Source organism: Lynx rufus, unplaced genomic scaffold (genome assembly GCF_022079265.1).
Source record: "Lynx rufus isolate CCGP_SWC_20201006 ecotype Redwood Valley unplaced genomic scaffold, mLynRuf1.p SCAF_2, whole genome shotgun sequence".
Classification (NCBI taxonomy): Eukaryota; Metazoa; Chordata; class Mammalia; order Carnivora; family Felidae; genus Lynx; species Lynx rufus.
The window spans coordinates 39315233-39331121 of NW_025814834.1; the positions used below are offsets into that span (position 1 = coordinate 39315233).

Genomic DNA, 15889 nt, shown 5'->3' on the forward strand with positions numbered 1-15889 from the left:
AAATTAGTTGACAAGACTTTAGAACCATTGTTATAAGTATATTCAAGGATTAAAAGAAAAACATGAACACTTTGAGAGAACAGAGAATCTCAACTGAAAAATGGAGTCTTTAAACAAAGAGAATCAAATAGAAACTCTAGATCCAAAAGAATCAACATACAAAACGAAATAATCACAAGATAGGTTTAACACTGCAGAAACAAACAAAAAACAACTTGAAGACAGGACACAGGATCCATAAAAACTGAAGCACAGAGAGAAAGGGCTGAAAAAAGAGTGGACAGAGCCTCAGAAAGCTGTAAACAGATAAACAATCAGTATATATATAATTCAATTATCAGAGGGAAAGGTATTGATTGGAACATAGAGTTATTTCAAACAATAGTGGTCAAATATTTTCCAAATTGTATGAAAAATGTAACCCAATGAAACTGGGGGAATGTGAAGAAAGATAAACACAAAAATCATATCAAAACATACCTTTTCATCAAATGGCCAAAAATCTATAAAAAAGAGAAAATATTAAAAGCAGCTAGAGGAAAGGGACATTACATGCAGGTGAAAATGCTGGCTTCTCACTAACAATGCAAGCCAGTAGCAGAGGACATTTTTGGCCCATCACTGGGACTACTTCAAGCCATGTGCACTAATTCAGAAATTCTGCATGTTGTTCTAATACAGAGAGGCTCTGTATGGTGCTACTTCTACTCAGCCCCTCATCTCCAAGTTTCTGTATTAAATAAAACCAAATAGTAATCCAGGATCATACATTAAAAGAATTATGCATCAGGTAGAAGATGATCTTGGATTTGTTTGAATTCATCATCAATGTGCTGTATGAGAGTATGCATGCCACTTAATGATATCTAAAACTACTCTTATCTAATAAGCTGATGTGTTTTTAGCAAAGAAATGTTAGTACAAAAAAAATGGTTCTGTTAAATGGAAAATCAGTAGTATAAACAACTCACTTCAAAAAAAATTGTAATATTTATTTATGTATTTTTGAGAGAGAGAGAGAGAGAGAGAGCATGTGTCGGGGAGGAGCAGAAAGAGAGGAAAGAGAATCCCAGGCAGGTTCCTCACTGTCAGCACAGAGCCGGATGTGGGGTTTCAATTCACAAAACCGTGAGATCATTGCCTGAGCCGAGATCAAGAGTCTAGGCTTAACCAACAGAGTCACCCAGGTGCCTCTACAATAACTCACTTTCAAGCATCCTGAGAGAGGGATATCAAGCATGCAGATAAGAATACCAAGAAGAAAACAATAATGCAAGTTTAGAAAGTAGTGCAGGAAATGAGTTTATCAGGCTGCAGAAGTTAAAGCTCAGGAAAATCTTAGAAATATTGCTTCAAGATGAAGAGGTTTATATCACATGATTATTAAATATTTTATTGTAAGAGATTATTTAATGACAGGAAAAATGCTTGTGATATATGATTAAATACTAAAAGAGAATAGTCACATAATAATAATGGGTAAAGTATCTTCCAGTGATAAATGGCTAGACACATAGATAGATGGATGGATAGATAGATAGAATGATAGAAGAAGGGATACCAAAATATTGGCAATGATAGAGTAGTAGGCGTAAAGATGTTTTAAATTTTCTTCCTTGTGCTTTTTTACATGGCATTATACATTTTCTACAATAAATATGTCATTTAAAAAAATAATAGATTTGATTTTTTGCAGTAGTTTTAAGTTTACAGACAAATTGAGTGGGAAGTAGGAAGTTCCTGTATTCCTCCTGATCTCCCCATCCGATTTCCCCTATTATTAGTATTAGTATTAGTATAGCACATTTGTTACAGTGCTGAGCAAATATTGATATGGTATAACTAAAGTTCATAGTTTCACTCTTTTCACAAATGTATTATGATCTACACCACCAGTACAGTATAGTTTGTTATTTTTGCAATTAAAGATAAAATTTTAAAAACAAAAATAGTGATTGCTATATAAACTACAGTGATAAATATTTCAGACAATGTGATGAGCTGTTTTTTAGCTTCACTGAAAATAACTCTAAGAATTAATTTCTATTTATTGTTTCTACTAATAACACCAATGGCTTAGAAAAACATTATCTATTAATTTATGTATGTATCCTTTGGGTCTAAGTAAGCAATTAATTTCACTGAGGTCATTCTTTTTCAAAATTTGGAAAAACTGGAAGATTTTTACATCTGTTCAATTACATGTCTAAAAATGCCAGGTATATTTGGGGGACACAATGAGTGGGAGGGTCAGGGAAGACTTTGTAGAGGAAGTGATAGTTGAATTGGAACCTAAAGAATAAGTAAGTAGAAATGGAAACAATATATACAAGGTAAAGAAAGGAGAATGTCATTCATGCAAACCATAATAGTTAATAAATTGGAAGATTATATTATGTGAATTCTTATTTTAAAGAAGTATAAAACATTGTTGGATATTTGAGCAAAACTTATTGATGGAGTGCTTTTGAATTGATTTGGGATAAAGGGAGATAAAGATACAGAGGAAGAGTAGACTTAATCACACGTAGAGGATCACAATCTGAGTAGAGGTTCTATGTTGCACAATATAGAGACTCTGCAAAGGGAAAAGAGTTAAGGGAGGCAAGTTTGGATTGGTAAGGAAGAAGGAATTGATGGATAGTCTTCTGAAATAGTTCGATGACACCAGACAAAGATGGAATCATTCTGGATTATTTTAGTATTTTTTGTCTTTAGGTGTGCATATTGGACAGACTAAGAACCAACCAACCAAACAAACAACAATTAAAGACCCATGCAATTACCCAAGTGTTCAGAGCCTGGATTTAAAAAGTGGCAGTAGGGCTAGAAGGAAGGATGATTGTAAGACATTTCTATAAAAAAGCAATAACATAAGATAAACTTGGACTTGGAGAACAAGGAGAAAACCAAGGTGAACTCAAGATACTGATCTTGGAAGATTGGCAAGGCTGCAGGTGAAATTGAAAAATTGGGGAAGAGAAGGTCAGTTTTGGACTGCTGGTTTGGGACAGTAGGGTAGTTAAATGGAAAAGTCATGTAGATACTTGTGCACAAGATATAAGTATTCGAGTGAGAGAGAACATAGCAGGGAACAAAGACTCAGGAGTCATAAGCAGCAAGGTTGTATAAGAAGCTTTAAAAGTAGATTAGCCATTGGCATGAGAACTGAGGGGAGAGAACACAAGTAAAGCTTTAAGGAATATCTACAAATGGACAGAAAAGGAAAAAGAGTGAGAAAAGTGTGAGAGAACTAGAAGAATGGGGCCAGGCAGTTGTGCAAGACTGGGAAGGAGATCATTTTAAGAAGGAAGTAATAGCAACATCAAATTCTGAAGAGTAGTTAAGAAAAATAAGAAGTGGGTTAAGGTCATTAGCAATATTAAAGCTATTTCAATGGACTGTAGAAACAGAAGTCAGATTATAGAAGATTCGCAAAGAGATCAAGCGGCAAGGAAATCGAAAATGGATCAAGTAAGTAAAGACCACCCACTTGATGACTTGGGATATGAAAGGAAGGAGAAATGCCATAGAGTTTAGAAGAAAATGTCAATTAAATATTTAATTTAGCAGCTAAGAGATTTGTGAATGATTAAAGGCAGAAGGGAAGGAGTCTGTTTCCATATTTTTTTCTGCATCTACTTTTTAAAAAACAGCCATTGCTTGAATATTCTTTAAAAAAAATACAGCTCCATGCAACTCTTTTAAGAATAATGTTGCTTCAGTTATTAGTATTTGAACGTACATTCCTGTATTGTCCTCTTGAAGTCTTGCCTAGGTGTTTCTTAGAGACAAGGTGGGGCCACCCTAAGGCAGAGTCACACTGCAAGTGGGTCACATCACAGAGCTGCTATGTAGTCAAGATTTAGGACTATGACTTTTCTGTGTTATGGTTTGAAACTTGGGGAACAGGTGCTCCATTTCATGTGTGCTTCTTTATCCTTCATGACCTTGAAAAGCATTCTAATTCTAGCTTTAGCAACCCTTTATTCTGCTGTTTGAATAATAAATCATAAAACATCATCTGTTTTAGTTCTGTGTATGTAAAAATGGAGTAGTGTGTGTTAATCTCAGAGTTTAATTTACAGCTGTCAGATTATCTTTCATTTTATGACCAATAATACAATTTGACTAAAGAGTTTGAAAAGAAAAAAGTCAGTTGCTGGTGATGAAAATGTTTATCGGAGAATCTATCTGCTATATTGTATCTGTAAATGATGGCCATTATATCACGGTAACTAATCTGTTCTAATTGGGAGTGAATAGTCAGCAAAAATTATTACATAAAGTTAAGCATAATATGTTATACTTCTTGGTTCTTTCTTTTTAAGAATCTGTAGTTTAAAGAAAGATAATTTTCAGATGCTGTCAGCAGAATGATTTAAACCATACCTACACATTTACCATGGATGAGTTCTATCGCCAAAATGCACGTGACAAGTAAGTTGAAGGAAAACTGACATGGAAATTCATCCAAGTATGTACAGATGTCTGCTTCCAGGAGAGCCCTGCAAAATGGTTAAAGTGAAGCACTAACAAATATAGTATAGTAGCAACCATGCCTTATAAGAACCTACCTGGTTTGGGGAGACACATTTAGATGAAGGTTAAGTAGGAATGCAAGGCATGAATTGCCAGGTGATTGAATTGGATAAATATTATAGGTGTTTGGAAGGATGAGTTCATTTAGGCTGGGAATGTCTGTTCAAGAAAGGATTTGAACTGGACCTTTATGGGGGTAGGAGATGAAATCTAGATTTGTGGAGGAAAAGAGGAAGTCATTCCTTTTAAGGAAAATAGTCCTCACCACACTTTCAGTGCTTCATCTCCTCTCTCTACTCACAAGCCCATAATAGGAGTAGTCGATCACCTGGTGAGGTCCTAGATTTGACTTGGTCATGTAGAGCCCAGGACAATACAGGTCTGATGACACACGAACTCTTGCAAGAATGCCTTGCAAATGTGGCCCAGGTCACATTCTGTACGTATCACCAACACTTGACAAATACTTCAGAGCACATAATCTATGAATGTATGATTTATAGGGTCAATTTAAAAAGCACTTCACATGGAAGGAAAAAGGAGGGCCCAGGGAACTGGGAGGGTCTGCTTTTTACCAGGAGCTAAAGTAGATGCTTTTCATACATTGTCTGAATCAGCCCCCAAACAATTCTAAAAGGTTGTGATCCCAAGAAGAAGATGATAGTTCAGAGATATAAAGTAACTTGTTTACCTTCACCAGTAGAGACAAAGTCAGGATGTTTTTGAGATATAATTGACATAAAACATTGTATTCATTTCAGTCTTAGTATTACTTGATACATGTATATATTGTGAAATGATTATCAAAGTAAGCTTAGTTAATATCTATCCAAAGCGAGGATTCATACCAGCTGATTCCAGAAAACAGCCTCTTTTCCTATACCGTCCGCCTTCCCTAGAGATAGAAAACACATTTCCCCCCTCTAATTACCAGAAGCATTTCAGTGTTGAAGTTACAAGGAAGAAGACTTCTAAGTAGTTACAAGGTCAAATAAAGTATTTGGTAGGCTAAGAATTGTTGGATGGGGTTCACACTCAACCTTTGATCGGGCAAAGAGGACGTCTTACAGTATGTTCTTTGGAAAGATTACCAAAGTAAATAAAGAGAAAGTATTCTAGCTGCCCCAGGCAATCATGAAAAGGCTACATATCTATGTGATTACCTAGCAAAGTTGAACATTTTATTGGGCATGTAAAAAGTCCAGAGTGAAGTCAGTGCCAACGACCTTTAAGCCACCTAAAAACACTGAGCGTGTTGAAGTACAGCACATTTTCAAAGTCCATAGACATAAAGTCAAGAGTAAAGTTTTTGACACTTTGGCTTACAATGAATATATTACCAGAATTCTTAGGGAGGAAGAACTAATGTTTCTGCAAATAAGAATTAACTGATTTTTATATTATTACTCCACACTGTCCAAGAAAAAAAGAACTAAGATATCGCGTGAAAAGATACCATATCACAAGCATATACAAAATAGCCTTTTAGTAAAATCTTGTTTAGCAAACAAATCAAGTTACTTTCCAAATGTGTAATTTATTTAAGACTTATTTCTTGATGATTGCAAAAGTATCAAAATTTAAAATATTCTATGATTCTATGGTCAAAGAGCACTTCTATAGGAAAAAAGTTCATTTTTTTCTCTCTGGTTTGCAGGTGAATATATCTCCCTCTAGTGTTCAAAGAAATAGAATGCACCCATTTGTGTTTCTCCAGATCTGGTTGTGATTATGTGTCAATGTGTGGTAATAAAACAGCATCATTATTTGTTTTTATGGGAATTGGTCCATATATAGCTCAGTATTTTCACAAACAAATACCACATGCATGAATTGTCAACCACATTTTGTAGGGTTCCTTTTGCATCTGAGATATCTGTTGTAACTCTAACTTTGTACTTGCATAACTCTTTGTTAAAGGGTCAACAAAATATGTAATTTTTTAAATTGCAAGTTTCCAGAAAGAGAAAACAAGAGTCTTGGGGCCTGATCCTTGGATCACCTTTCGTTCTGTTTCTATTTACAGTCTCTTGTTTGATGATTTCATCTAATCTCATGGCTTCTATTACCATCTATCTATGGATGAACTTCCAGCCTACACCTTGACCAGAGCTATACCCAGAGTTGTACAGCTCCCTATCTCAACATCTTCCTTGGACATCTAACAGACATCTCAAACTTAACATATTAGAAAATGAAGTTTTTTCTTTTCTTGTACCTTCCATCTACCAAGTAGCTCAGCCAACAAAAAAACCTAAAAGCCATTTTACCATATTCTTATTCCTTATATCTGGTCCATCAACAAATCCTATCAGGTTCCTCCCCGCCCAAAATATATCCCTGATGTGTTCCTTCTCTTCATTTCCATCACTTCCCCCAAGTTTAAGCCACCATTGTTATTTCCCTGACCTACTTCAGTAGGCACCTAATTGGCCTTCCTGCTTCCTTTCTTGCCCCATTTCAATTTATGGTTTCTTTGCCTTATTAAAATAAGATCCTTCCTCACTATGTTCCTGGCTTTGAATGTGTCAAGTTTATCCTTACATTCAGATCTGAGTCTTACTACCTCACCTGCTTCCTGGGAAACACATTCCGGACATCACTGAAGGGCTGACTTCTTTTGTCATTCAAGTCGCAGCTCAAATTTCTCCTCCTATGAGAGGCTTTCTTTGACTGCAGTCTCTCCTGTTACCCTATTTCATTTTATTCACTTTTTGCATTTATTTTAATCATCTGAAATAAACAAACAAAATGTTCTTTTCTTGCTAATTTTCAATTTCTCTCTCCTAGAATAGAAGCTGGGATCTTGGCTGCACCCTCTCTCTCCCATGCCTAGACCAGTGCCTGGCCCACAGCAGGTGTTCAAGAAATATTTGTCAACTAAGCAAGATAAGGAAGATAAGGAGGAGTATAGGTTCACAAAGAGAAAAGGGAATGGGCAGAGAAAAGAATACCAGATGCTGGACTCTGCTTTAAGTTGTACACTCAATTTTTTCAACCTCATACCATGACCCACAAAAATAAAAAGCTGCCACGTTGCTTAAAAGGAGCATGTATAACATATCAGCACTTTTTCCTCTCTACACAAGCTACGGTTTCAAAAGAAGGGGGCAAAGAAAATAAGTAGTAACAAATTACAACACAACAAGTCAAAACTCAGCAGCTTATACAATATACTTTATCTGAAAATAAATTTCTGATAAAAAAAATTTCCTTAGAATCAGCACAAATTTGGGCATAATATCCTTAAGCAAGCATTTGGTTCATGTGTAATAAAATCACTAAAAAACAAAACAAAACAAAAACCCACCCAGGTGCCCCTGATCAGCCAGTTAAGCTATGGACTCTTGATTTAGGCTCAGGTTATGATCTCATGATTAGCGAGTTCGAGCCCCACATAGGGCTGCACGCTGACAGCGTGAAGCCTGCTTAAGATTCTCTGTCTCCCTCTCTTGCCCCTGCCCCATCACTCTCTCTCTCTCTCTCAAAATACATAAACAAAAGTTTTTTAAAAGAGAAAAAAACCCACCCAAACCATGAGAGAAAACACAAAATCATACATGCAGCTGAAATTGACACCTAGGGAACCAAAATATCAGCAAGTCAATTTCTGTTCTCCATTTGGTCTTTTATAGTTGGTTAACAATTTCTTTCCCCAGATAACTTCTCTTAAAGTGCACTTCCAGGTCACCTGGGTGGCTCAGTTGGTTGAGCATCCGACTTTGGCTTAGGTCACGATCTCACGGTTTGTGAGTTCGAGCCTTATATCAGCTCTGTGCTGACTGCTCGGAGCCTGGAGCCTGCTTCAGATTCTGGGTCTCCCTCTCCCTGCCCCTTCCCTGCCCACACTCTGTCTCTTTTTCAAAAATAAATTAAAAAACATTTAAAAAATTTAAAGTGAACTTCCATATTTTTAGATTAGTAATTCAAAAGCATACATATATCTCTACCCAAGTTAAACACTATGTGCATAAGGGAATCTTTCAAGGAGATAAGTAATAGAGTGATAAAGTGCCTTTCTATAATTTGAGAGATCCAATGGTCTAACACATCGAAGCTAAAATTCATTCCTAACGATTTTTGAAATGTATCAGATTTTGTCAGGGTTTTGACTGGTGAGGACAGGGGATGACATCTCGGCTGTGGTCTTGTTGGTGATAGTACTGATTACTGTGAGAATTACTAGGGAAATTCAGTCCCAGGAGTGACATTTCTCTTGCTTGACAGGGATCACAATAAGGGACAAATACGAAAGAATTGTCTGCCAATTTTTATAAAACTGTTTTTTCTTCCATAACTCTGGCAAAGGTGCCCCACAGAAGACACGTTTGTTTATTTATTTTTAAAGGGTAGAAATATTGCTTTATTTGAGAAACTTACATCCAAATTACTTCTACGTGCTTTCAAAAATCCTAACGAGCATCCAAGAAAAAACATACACAGCTCCCACAACAATAAGAACAAAAAACTGGGGTTGACGATTGCCCCAAATGACATTTCCTAAAAGAAAAAATATATTAACCTTTCTTTTTTTGAGTCAGGGTAAGTGAAATGCACATGTAATAAATAACATTTTCTTACTTTTACAGCGAGTAAAGGCTGTGATCATGTTTTTTTTTATGAATATTAAATATGAAATACAAATTCCACTCTTCTGAGCAAGATGAGGAAAAAACCCCATTCTTTAACATTTTAGTTCTCATGCAATGAGAACGGAACCAAAGGTCTATTGAATCCGCCTTTTCGATTCATATACTGCCTGTACTTCCTCTTCTGAGATACATTTATGGCATAGGCATTTATTTACAGAGCCGTCCACCTTTTTCCCTCTTGTGGAGTCCAAAGAGGCAAATCCCATTAACTTCACCATTTCGATTTCTTCCTCTGTTTTGCCCTCTAAGCCCTCCTCAGTAATCTGACGTTCTTTGCTCTTTGTTTCTTTTGTTTCTTTCTTTTCCTCATCTCTTCTTTCTTTTAGTGGAGAAGGGGAGGGAGATGTGGATCTATGCCATCTTGGGGATCTGGAGCCTCTTCTGTGCGGAGATCCAGAGTGGCTCCGTCGAGGATCTCTCTCCCGGGACCGGGACCTTTCTCGGCGCCTGCGTTCTCTCTTAAGAGATGTGCACCGGGACCGCCTGCGCTCCCTCCGTGGAGAACGGCTGCGGTTACGACCCATGGGGAATCGTCAGAAGACAAGTTTAGAAACAAGATTCTGTGAATGAGCAAGTGACCACCCAGAGGAGCTACAAACGGAGGTCTAGCAGAAAAAACGTAGACAGAACACTGGATGGTTGTTCATTTCTACTATGACTTTTGCGGTGGAGTGAACGGGCGGTGAGAACAGCAGAGGATGGAAGGAGGAAAATTTGCAGATGGGGAAAAGGGTGAAAAGTGAATGGGCCTTTTCAGGGTCATCCCTGTCCAGACGGTTGCTGTGAATCCATCTGTCCCCTGCTGGCCTGTTTGTGTGACCAGTACTCTGCAAGAAGCAATCCAGTTGATGTTGGCTTTCTATCAAGAATGCCAAATTCCTTTTAAATACCTGGGAACTGCTGGGAACAGTTCTATTGGCAGCACACGGGCAGCCACTTAAACCAATCCCACCTTCACATCTCGTGGTTAGCATCGCCTGTGGTATAAGCCCTCCAGCTAATGTTTTAGCTTCTCATGCTTTTACCTTTTAAGTAGGTTTTTGTTTCTTTTTGGCTGAAGAATCAACTTTCTAGTATTCTACTGGCTTTCAGATCTTTTCACTGTACCCCTGGGCTACAAAAACACACTATATCTTCAACCCATTCTTGGAACTCTACCCCTACCTCCAGGATTTTACTGTAATTTATCTCCTTGAAGGCTCTGTTTCTACGTGGGATTTTCCATTCTTCCACGTTCCAAGTTCAGGAGATGGGGTCTACAATATTTATCATCTGTTTTCCAGCAAAGAGTTCTTACTAATTTTAGGCTCATAACATCTTCTCTCCTACTTGATTCATTGAGGACTTCAGCTCACAGTTTTCCCCTCCACTCTGCTTACCTCAGCATCCGTGGGAACAGCTATAGCCTTAGCTAAAGTGAAACTCCTTAATCAAGCTTAGTTCCTTGATCTTTCATGACCAAAGTCCTTCACTACAGGCACCCATTTCCATGGCCACATGGGGGACCATGTCAATGCCTGGAATTGCACTTCTGAAATCGCAGCGTCAATACCCTCACTCCTATTCTTTCTGCTTCGACAGTAGTTTCTCCCGCCACGTCTCTCTCTCACTGAGATGCCCACCTATCCTATTTAAGAGCTCCTTTATTGCCACTGAATAGCCTTTTCTTCCTTTATTGATTTTAGGTTCTGAGATTCTTAATTTCAACTTCACTCTTTTCAGAGTCTCCATTCTCTTGCTCTGTTGTTGTTGAAAGAGGTCATCAAAGGGCCACAAACTGGACCCAGGCATCTGGAGGCTCCTTTTAGCCCCCCCCTCCCCCACCTTGGAATGCACGTTCTGCCCATGTTTTCCATGCTTTCTACAGCTGACACCGTTTTCAAGGATGCCAAATGAGGGAGCAATCTGCTGTTGAGCCCATCTGGATGTGACTGAACCTTGTTAAGGCCTCTGTATAAACTGAAGATTCTAGCGGGTGGGTGGGTGTGGAAGTCTGTTCGTCTTATGGCTGCGGAAAAACAAGTCTAGTATGTAAGTTCCCCTGCATGTGAAACCTGTCACCTACCAATCTGGGATGACGTGCCTCCTCCCTGTGTGGGGGCCAGTTTGTGAGCCAATAGTTATCCTTCTGTGATACCAGCCTGGGAAATGTGTCATATGTTGGTTTTCTTTGAACCTGAGCCTGGTCTGTTGAATGTCTTTGGAGTTCAGGTTTTTGTCACTACTAATTCGGAGGCTTCAACTTCAAATGATCTTTCCTGTATGTCCTTGATCACTTCCATTCTCTCTGCTTTCCTGCCAAGTAGTTATCTTAAAACTTCATTCTGCTCCAATTTTTCACTAACCCCTGACTCCTATCTTTCTTCTTTTTCTTTTTAAATGTTTTTATTCATTTTTGAAAGAGAGAGCATGAGCAGGGGAGGGGCAGAGAGAGAGAGGGAGACACACAGTCTGAAGCAGCTCCAGGCTCTGAGCTGTCAGCACAGAGCCCTATGTGGGGCTCAAACCCACAAACTGAGATCATGACCTGGGTTGAAGTCAGAAGCTTAACCGACTGAGACACCCAGGCGCCCCCCATTTTTTCTTAATTGGTGTATAATTAACATGCACTGTTAGGTTAGCTTCAGGTGTAAAACATTTATTGAACGATTCCATGCATTACTCTGTGCTCATCACGGGAAGCAGAGTCACTATCTGTCACCGTACGACATTATTCCAATATTGTTGACTATATTCCTCATGCTTTTTCATCTCCATGACTTACTTTATAACTGGTAATTTGTACCTATTAATTCACTTTATTTCACCCATCCTCCCATCACCCTTCCTTCCGGCAACCGCCAGTTTGCTCTCAGTATTAAGAGTCTACTTTTTGGGGCGCCTGGGTGGCGCAGTCGGTTAAGCGTCCGACTTCAGCCAGGTCACGATCTCGCGGTCCGTGAGTTCGAGCCCCGCGTCAGGCTCTGGGCTGATGGCTCGGAGCCTGGAGCCTGTTTCCGATTCTGTGTCTCCCTCTCTCTCTGCCTCTCCCCTGTTCATGCTCTGTCTCTCTCTGTCCCAAAAATAAATAAACGTTGAAAAAAAAAAAATTAAAAAAAAAAAAAAAGAGTCTACTTTTTGGTTTGTTTCTTCATTTGTTCTGTTTTTTAGATTCCACGTAAAGTGAAATCCTATAGTATTTATCTTCCTCATTTTACTTAGCATAATCTCTTCTAGGTCCATCGATGCTGTCACAGATGGCAAGATTTTATCTTTTATAAAAATTTTTTTTAAAGCTTACTTATTTTGAGAGATGGTAGAGTGAGGGGGGGTGGGGAGAGAGAATCACAAGTAGGCTCTGCATTGTCAGCCTGGAGTCTGATGCGGGCCTTGAACCCACGAAACTGTGAGACCATGACCTGAGCCGAAACCAAGAGTTGGACTCTTAACCGACTGAGCCACCCGGGTGCCCCAAGATCTTATCTTTTTTATGGTCAATTAATATTCCATTGTATATAGATACTATGTCTTTTTTTATCCATCTATTGATGGACACTTTGGTTTCTATATTTTGGCTATTGTAAATAATGCTGCTATAAACATAGGGGTGTGTATGTTAATTAGCAAAGGAGGCAAGAATATACAGCGGGGAAAAGGCTGTCTCTTCAATAAATGGTGCTGGGGGGCACCTGGGTGGTTCAATTGGCTGAGTGTCTGACTTTGGCTCAGGTTATGATCTCACATCTCTCGTGAGTTCAAGTCCTGTGTCAGGCTCTCTGCTGTCATCGCGGAGCCTGCTTCGGTTCTTGTTTCCTTCTCTCTCTGCCCATCCTCAGCTCATGCTTTCAGTCTTAAAAGTAAATAAAGACATCAAAAAAAATTATGCTGGGAAAACTGGACCACTTTCTGACACCATACACAAAAATAAACTCAAAGTGGACTAAAGTCCTAAATGTGAGACCTGAAAGCATAAAACTTTTAGGAGAAAACATAGGCAGTAATCTCTGTGACACCAGCCATAGCAACATTTTTCGAGACAAATCTTGGGCAAGAGAGCTACAAACGTCAACTCTTGGGACTACACAGAAATAAAAAGCTTTTGCAAAACAGAGGAAACCATCGGGCAACCTACTGAATGGGAGAAGATCCTTGCAAATGATAGAAAAGTTAATCTTCAAATATATAAAGAACTTCAATTATTCAACACCAAAAATTTTTTTGATTTAAAAAATGGACAGAGGACCTGAATAAACCTTCCCCAAAGAAGACCTACAGACGGATCACAAACACATGGAAAAGTGCCCAACATCCCTAATCACCAGGGAAATGTGAATCAAAACCACGTGAGCTACACCTGTCAGAATAACTAGACTAAAAGACCTGCGAGAACAAGTGTTGGTGAAGATGTGGAGAAAGAGGAACCCTCTTGCACTGTTGGGAATGCAAACTGGTGCAGCCACTGTGGAAACCAGTATGGAGTATCCTCAAAAAGTTAAAAGTAGAACTACCATAAATCCAGTAATCTCCCCTCTTACCAAAGGACACAAAAACACTGATTCAAATATATGCACCTCTATGTTTATTGTAGCATTATCTGCAATAGCCAAGATATGGAAACTTCAGTAGTTAGCAGATGATATTGCTTCCTACAGAAAAGCATTTTATTCCGCTAGTTTTGAGATTTAGGCACAGAGAGTTAAAGGAGGGGTTATGGCAGGGGTTCAAGCACCTAGTTAAGTTAGAAGAGGATAGAAATGTGATGATCAGTAATCAAAGGCTATTATTCACTTCTCAAGACAGAAGAAGCACCCTCTCTGCCTTCAGCTGTTCGGTGGGTGCACCACACTGGCTCAGAGGCGCCACCGAGTGCCCTGGAAAGTGCCTCCTGCAGGATCCCACTACCAGTTCCCTAGGTGCTGTCCCAGGAGCAACAGATGACCGGAAACGGAGCCTGAGAAGGTCTGTTGCTTAGCAACCAATGCTGCAGGACGCTAGACCGTCTCTGCGCTGAGGGAGCAGAGGCTTCAGGCTGGGTCCCGGGCTGCCACTTCTCTTGCCTGAGGGGCGCCGGGCTGCAGCGATAGTGAAGCCACTAGGTGACTCGAACGCGTCCTCACAGCCATGAGCAGCGAGCAGGTGAGATGGCACTCCTCGCCCGGCTGGCCCCGCAGCGAAGCTTCCTTCCTATCTCAGAAGCGATCGAAGCCTGGTCCTCCAGGTTCCCCAGTCGTGATCCTGTAGGGTACAGCTTCCTTCACCCTAGTTACATCTGGGATATTGAGCGCTTTTCGTGAAAACCCTTAAATGTTTTCTTCCCAACCGTTCGGCCTTGATGTTGTCATGACAACCAACCATTTTAGCCCAGCGGTGCGCTAGCAGTTAAAACTACAGCTCCAGAGTGTCCCCAGCTCACGGTGGGGGGAAGCTGCGTGGGGAGTTGCAGTGGGTCTAGGCTCTCTAGGGTTGGAATCCAAGCCCTTTCCTAGCTGTGAGACGTGGGGGAAATCACTTTACCTTTCTAAGCTCTTCTGCCTTTTTATGCAGGGGGGCAGAAGGGAAGGGGCATCAGAACTTTCCCCATTTCTGAGGTTGTGAAATTCAAACCAGTATGTGAGAGGGTTTGGTAAGTGGCATATGGAATTTCTTAGGAAAATATCTCCAGGACAGGTAATAAAAGATGCATGTTGCAATACCTACTTTCCAGAACTTTCTTTATTGAACTTAAGAGCAACTGTAAACAAAAGAAATGCAGAACAATGGCCAACTTGTTAATGCGGGAACAGAATGGGAAGGAGTTAAGCACGGGCATGATTCTGGCTAGCGACAAAAACAATTTTAACTCTCTAAATGAATATGGGAAAGGCTCCTTAAGTATGGTGGTACTGAATGAAAAACAGTTGCTGGAAAGCCTGTGGATTTTGCATGGTTTCTTTGTTATAACACTAAACTATAATTCTTTTTTTTTTTTTTTCAATGCTTCATGCTTTTTTTTTTTTGTAGTGTTAGTTTATTGAGGAAAGGATGTTAAAAAGTAATTTATTTCCCTATCCATTGGGTTGTAGATTACTAACAAAATGTCAATCCTAATTGATTAATCAAATAATGCCTAAATGATCAAGAAAACCTAGTTTTGGTATTTTATTGAAAAGTGTAATAAACTGAAAACTAAGAAACAGACATTGATTCACTTACCATATAATTAGTAATTAGTGGTAAAAGAACAAATGATAAACAAAAAACAACAACAAAATGATTTAGGTAGCTAAAAAACTGAGCCATTAGATTAATAGAGTGTACTAGTGATTGTTTGTGATCCTATAATCACAAAGTCCTTTTAAAAATATTTATCATCAATGTGCATTAAGCAACTTATTTGCATGTTGCTCTTAACAGGCTTTGGCCTGATCTTGAACCATAGCCTATGTTGTTGAAATTTAAAACACGTATTTATCATATTGCAGTGGTATTTCTGAACTATTATTTTCCAAAGCCCCAAGCTGACCAATTTACAACTAAAAAATATCCAGTGAAAACCTATTGGCAGTTAGGTTTTAAATTTTGCTTTATTTTAATAAAAGTGACGTTTGGAAATGACTTCTCTTATCCCTTCCCCACTCTCCCCTAAAGGGACCTATATTATTGAAGAGGCATTATTGGGATCTTGAAAGAAAGTTGCATGACCCCATTTAGGATTATTTCCATTTTTTTAAACACCA

The 15889-nt window shown here is 39.0% G+C and overlaps 1 pseudogene; it reads right to left on the reverse strand.

Annotated features, from left to right (window-relative positions):
* Nucleotides 1-9218: 9218 nt before the first annotated feature.
* LOC124515301 (U4/U6.U5 small nuclear ribonucleoprotein 27 kDa protein-like) lies at nucleotides 9219-9718 on the reverse strand (annotated as a pseudogene).
* Between the last annotated feature and the right edge of the window lie 6171 nt (nucleotides 9719-15889).